This window comes from Eptesicus fuscus, chromosome 19 (assembly GCF_027574615.1).
Source record: "Eptesicus fuscus isolate TK198812 chromosome 19, DD_ASM_mEF_20220401, whole genome shotgun sequence".
Lineage (NCBI taxonomy): Eukaryota > Metazoa > Chordata > Mammalia > Chiroptera > Vespertilionidae > Eptesicus > Eptesicus fuscus.
The window spans coordinates 53,245,136-53,251,548 of NC_072491.1; positions in this window are offsets into that span (position 1 = coordinate 53,245,136).

Here is a 6,413-nt window from a genome sequence, read left to right on the forward strand (position 1 = left end):
CCGCCGCCGCGCGTCTGGAGGAAGCGGCGCTGCCGGGCTGTCCCGGGACCGTGAGTCACGGCGGTGGGAGGCGGCCCCGCCGCCAGCCCAGCAGTGAGGGGGCCGCGGGAGGAAGGGCGCGCCGGGCGGGCCCACACGTACCCCCCTTCCGGGCCGTCCCGCCGCGCTGGCCCAGGAAGATGCCCCGGCGCCCCGGCCAGAGGGCTCCCCACAGCCCTGGCCGGGGTCGGCCGCTGAGGGCCCACCCTCCTCCCGCGCTCTCCGCCACCCTCTGCAGGCTGTGGCCGGTGCCTTGGTCCCCAAGTTCTGCAGCCCTTTGCCCCCCCTTCCTCCCCGGGAGGGTGAGGAGGCCCCTGGGTGCTGGTGGCCTGCTGGCCTGGCCCAGGGCTCCTTTCTGCCCGGAGGGCGGCTGTGCCCACAGGACTGTGATCCCTGTCCCAGCGGCTGAGGCTGAGCGTGGGGCCATTTGAAATTTCACCCTGAATGTGCAGGGTCACTTAGGGACAGACTAGTGCCAGGAGCTTTTTGATGGCAGGAACCTTCCGGAGGACGGAGGAGTGGCTGCCTGAAGATCATCTTTCCCTTCCTCCTGCCGGCCATTGGGAGCTGCACCACGCCATGCCTGCAGGTCCCAGAGGCCCCTCTGGCCGCCTGCGTGGGTTCGACACCGCCCCACGAGGAGGGCTGAGTGGCCGTAGGCCGCCTGGCCGCAGCGCCTGGGCCTGCCCAGGGCCCCAGCCGCCTGGCCCTGCCGCTCCGGTCCTGCCCAGGGCCCCAGCCGCCTGGCCCTGCCGCTCCGGTCCTGCCCAGGGCGCCAGCAGAGCGGTTTCCCAGGCCCTGAGCGCGGTAAACCGGGTGCTCCTCCTGCGTGGGGAGCCGGGCTCCCCGCACCCACGCTCTGTGGCACAGTGGGCTGTATTTGTGCCAATATCACAAGAGCCACTAGGTCTGATTTATATTCACTTTCATCACAGAAGACAATGTGTGTGTGTATTTGTATTTAAATACACATATACAAAAGGACTCTTACCAAAATACACAAAAAACTCTTAAAACGTATCAATAAGAAAGCAAACAACCTGATTTAAAAATGGGTTGAAAACTCGGCAGAGATGTACAGATGGCCAAGAAGCACCTGAAAGATGCTCCACACCTGTGTCCTCAGAGGAAGTAACTGGAACGCACACCACCCCACACCGAGTCGTGGCGAAAACCCGAACACGGACAACACCAAGTGCAGGCGCGGAAGTGGAGCAACAAGAACTCTCGCTCACTGCTGGTGGGAATGCAAAATGGCGCAGCCTCCTCGGAAGATAGTTTGGTGGTTTCTTACAAAATTAAACATACTCTTCCCATAGGATCCAGTAGGCATGTTCCTTGGTATTTACCCAAAGGAGCTAAAAACTTATGTCCACACAAAAGCCTGCACTTGATGTTTATGCCAGCTTTATTCATAACTGCCACATCTTCGAAACAACCAAGACGCCCTTCAGTAGGTGAATGGATAAGCAAACGGTGGCAAAATAAATATCCAGACAATGGGATATTGCTCAGCATTAAAAAGAAATGAGCTGTCAAGCCCTGAAAGACATGGAAAAAAACGCCAATGCATATCACTAAGTGAAATAAGCCCATCTGGAAAGGCCACTCTATGATTCCACCTCTATGACCTTCTAAAAAGGCAAAGCCATGGAGACAGAAAGAAATCAGTGGTTGTCAGGGGCCGGGGGGTCAGGAATAGATGGAACATAGAGGATTTCAGGGCAGAGAAAATAGTCTGTATGATACTGTAATGATGGAGTCATGTCATTATACATTTTCTAAGCCCATAAACGTACAGACCCTGAGAGTGAGCCCTGAGGTAAACTGGACTTTGGTTGATAACGAGGTATCAATGTAGGTTAATTATTTGTAACTAATGTACCCTTTGGTGAGTGTTGATAATGGAGGAGGCTCTGGGTTTGTAGGGGCAGGAGGTATATGGGAAATGCCTAATACTTTCCTCTCAATTTTGGTGTGAATCTAAAGTTACTCTTTAAAAAAAAAAAGGTTTTAGAAAAAAACAAAGTAAACTCATAAAAAACTAACTGGGTCATATAAAATACACAGCACACACAGACCTAGCTTGTAGGAGGTCATATGCCAAATTTGGGACAATTGGCCATCAGGAAGAATCATGCTGGTAGATTATAATCTCCTTCCCTCAAATTACCCATGGGGGCAGGGGGAGAAAGAGCAAGAGAAAAATGCTTCACTCTGAGAGAATGCTAGCTACTAACTACAGATGGGAAGGCAGAATTTTAAAGCCATCTTTGCAAGGCCAACGTAATATCTGGTTCAGGTGAAGATCAGTCATGGGAGCTAGAACTTCTGGACAAAAGGTGATGGGGGAACAGGATATTTACGCAGCCTAGGATTCAGAGACCAAAGATACGTAAAAACCCAGCACCATGGGTAAGTCTGAGGTCCCACATTGGGAAAAACAGCGGAAATAGCATCTTCCAGGCAATAGGACAGATGTGGACACGACAGCATGTAGGTGGTCTCCCGGAACCGATGTTAATGTTTGTCTGTGCGGCGATGTGGTGGGAAGACTGTAGATGAAGGCTGATGCCATGGGGCTAAAGTCCCTGCTGCCTGCAACCGACTCTCGCGTGTCTCGGTCAGTAACTGGTGGATCTAGCTGAAGGATGTGTGGGTGCTCATGAGACTATTCTTTCCATTTTTCTGTACATGCTAAATCTAAAAAAAAAAAAAATTGGAGTCAATGAACCCATTAACTTGCTAATTAACCCTTTACAACGATTTGTGGGTGTTTTCCTTAATAAAGAGCCTCTGTCTCCAGGTTCACGAGCATCAAGTACAAGTAAGTGGAAGATTAATACTGACCGGTAAACCCAGGAATCCTGACCAAGGCCATGGTCATCATCTCCACTTCACTCTTGAACCAACTGGATCCAGACTAGCCTTCCCTGCAGCAACCACTCTTAGTAGGCTCTTCAAGGTGTCAACACCTTATGTTCCGAGCAGCACTCGGAAGTGATAACCCTAGCCACAGAGATACTTGGGGAAGTGTAGTAACATACCAAGGGAAAGTCAGACTGATGCTGTCGGCACTGGATGAATTGGTGTATTTTATTAGGACATGTGCACAGACTCTCTGAGATGCACATGTCCCACGCACTCTTCTCGGAAAGCCTAAATGTGAACCAGGAGGCTGTTCCCATCTGGTTGTACCGGGCTGGAAAGCCAGGAGCAGGATTCCTGTTACAAAGAGGCCGGCTCCCAGTGGGACACAGCCCAGCGTGCAGTCCCAAGTCCAAGGTGCTCTCCAGCAGAGCCCACGCCCGCCTCCATCGCACCGTGATTTGAGCAGCTGGGTCTTATTAACCACAGGAATGTCTTATCGTTGCTTATCTGTGGAGAGTGTTGGTTTATGGAGCTGGCACTCTATGGAGTTTCGATTTCCTTACCTCCCATTCCCAAGGTTGCCCTGCGGTGGGGGGTGCACAGTGCGAGGCGACCAGGAGAGACCTTGCCAGGAGATTGCACGGAGCCCACGGGCACCAAGGTTCATGCTGGCCCAGGTTCATGCCAGAGGGAGAATTCTCCAGTGAATCACGGCTCGGGCCACTTCTCAGATTCCAGCTTTCAGAAACTAGAGGCAGAAGTTTTGTCCTCTGTTGTCAGACAAGAATAAGTTGCTAAAACCCTACTTTCTACATTTCTGGTCTTCTGCTTCCTCTCACAGTTTTCTAATAATTTATCCATATCCTATTTTGAGTGTTTCATATCTTATTTGAGCACATCACAAGAGTAAAGTCTGAAAAAAGAGAACTAAGATTATTTAAAAGTAAGTGAAGCTGTATAGACATTAGATCAATGCTGAAATGTCCAGATAATTGAGCTTAAAATAACCCAGCTATCAAAGAATTTAGCTAATGGTTGCTTGGCTTGCAATAAGTAAGTCAATGTCACTCTACTGGTGCACTGTCTTATTCCCCAAGAACACAAAGGGGATGCCCTCAGAGATCTATGTAAAAGGATGCTCATCACAATGCATTTATAGCAGAAAAAAATCTAGAGACAGAAATGCTAATGAGGAGTTGGAATAACTTATTGTATATTCAAAAGATGTAATTTTAGAGACATTAAATATTACATTTAAAATATACTTAACATGTATGTTTATATTTATAGATTATAAACTTTTATCTAGAGAGATACTCTGATTTTTTTCATTAACAATATGTGTATTTGCTTAGAAAAAAGGCTGAAAATATATTTTTAAAAATGAGTGCTGAAATCTATTCATTGCCCAAAAACATTTGTGCTGGCAGTTTTGGGCACCGGGGACGGAGCAGCTGCTGAGCCAGCACTCAGGGCATCTCCTTCCTCACTGAAGGCACTGGCAGAGCGACAGTGTGTGACTTCTGAGTCCGGGTCATGAGAGACATTGCAGTGTCTGCCTTTGTCTCTTGGACCCCTCTGTCGGGGCCATCAGCTTCCTCCTCATGGGGACACTCGGACCTGCGGAGACGTCCTCATGGAGAGGATCCAGGGTACCTGAAACCTCATGAAAGACCCGAGCCAGACACATCCAGCCATGCCCCCACAAAGTCCACCCCCACTGAAATGTGAGATAATAAGTGAGGACTCTGGTTTTGAGCAACTAAATTTTGGGGTGATTTGTTATGCTTTAGAGAACAAAGACATCTGCAAACAAAACCAGATAAAAAGCTCTGCCTTTATGGAGAAGACAGATAATAAGCAGGATAAACTATATATGGGATAACGGCACAGCAGAGAAGAGGGCCCCTGATGGTACAGAGGTGGTCAGAAGGCCTCTCTGAGAAGACACCATTTGAAATAAGACCTGGGAGGTGAGGGAGGAGCTTAGCAGACATGTAGGGGCCATGATTTCAGGACAGTGAGAAAGCAGTGTTGGTCAGGGGGGTCCCAGAGCCGGGCAGAGGCCCTTGTGAGTGCTCTGGCTTTTACTTTGGGTGATGAGGGGACATGGGGAGTTTGGAGCTGAGGGATGGCATTATCTGATCACCGTTTCAGCAGGATTCCTCTGGCTGCTGGGCTGGGGAGAGATTAAAGCAGGGGGAAGCAGTCAGGAAGCTGTGACAATCCCCAGGTGAGACAGATGATGGGAGCTAGATCAGAACACACTCATCACTGGTGTGCACTTCTTTATGCTTTTCTCAATTTCCCAAATGTCTACAACGACTCTGCATGACGGTCTAATAGGAAAAGAAAAAAAATAAGTTTCTAAGGAGCCCAACGTTTGTTTTTTGTTGTATTTTTCATAGTATAGACAGCCATGTAATTCCAAGTTCCAGCACAATGGAGTTGTTCTAAAAAGACACAAAGAAGAGAGTAAAAAACTGTTGACTGTGGTCTGTGCAGACAACAATTTCAACTGAAAAACGGAATCACTATTGAGCTTTAGACAGCCTGAGTGTTTGCTTATCAGCTGAACTTGGTCATTACAAAGCACAGCATCCTTCCCCCCTTTTTTTCTTTAAACACCGCTGGAATTCAGTGTCAGATTCTAATTTAGTAACACACGTCCTTCTTTGCCCTTGCCAGTCTTCTGGGTTTTAAACATGCACCTGTGTCACAATTCCTGTCGTTTTACACTATTACTTGCATTTTAACCAAGAACCATAAAATCCGCGGAAGGACTTCTTGTACCTTAGGATGTTTTTATGGCCTCTGATATGCACTGCACCCTTCTCAACCTTCGGCTATTTGCTATGTTCAGGTTTGGGATTTCTAGGCATTTGGCCAGATATCTCTGGATAAAACCTGCTTCCTTAAGTTGAAAACAGATTTGTGGAGCGGAGATAAAAGAAGTGCTCCTCCAGGGATTTGCTCATCAGATGACAGAGCTTCGAAGTCGTTTTCAGGGCATTTCGTCACTGAGCAAATGTGAAGTCCCAGCTCCCGGGCATGGAGCTGCGGGACGTGGGTGGGACAAAGGGGACAGAGCGACGATGGCAGGCAGGCAGGCAGGCAGGCGGTGGGGCATGAATTACAGGCACTGCCGAGCGAACAGCTGAAGCTGAGGCCTGGGACCCCCGTCCGCGGAGGCGGCATCCCGCGGCCAGGCCGCGCGCTTCCCCAGGAGAGTCAGGTAGGAACGTCACCTGTGCGCCGGGGACACCGGGCTTTCCAGGGCGTCCACAGGAGGCAGCGAGGCACGTGACACCGTGTGACCTAAGACTCGCAAGAGGGATGCTCTGGAAGCGTGGGGTTACTTTCCAGACAGTGAGCCTTGAGATCAGAACGGGGGTGCACGCGGACGCCGGAAGGCAGGCGTGCGACCGCTGCGTTGCTGAAGCTCCTGACACCCTCCTGGCAACATCTTCGTGTGGCCTGCGCCCTGCCTGGCCCCACACGCG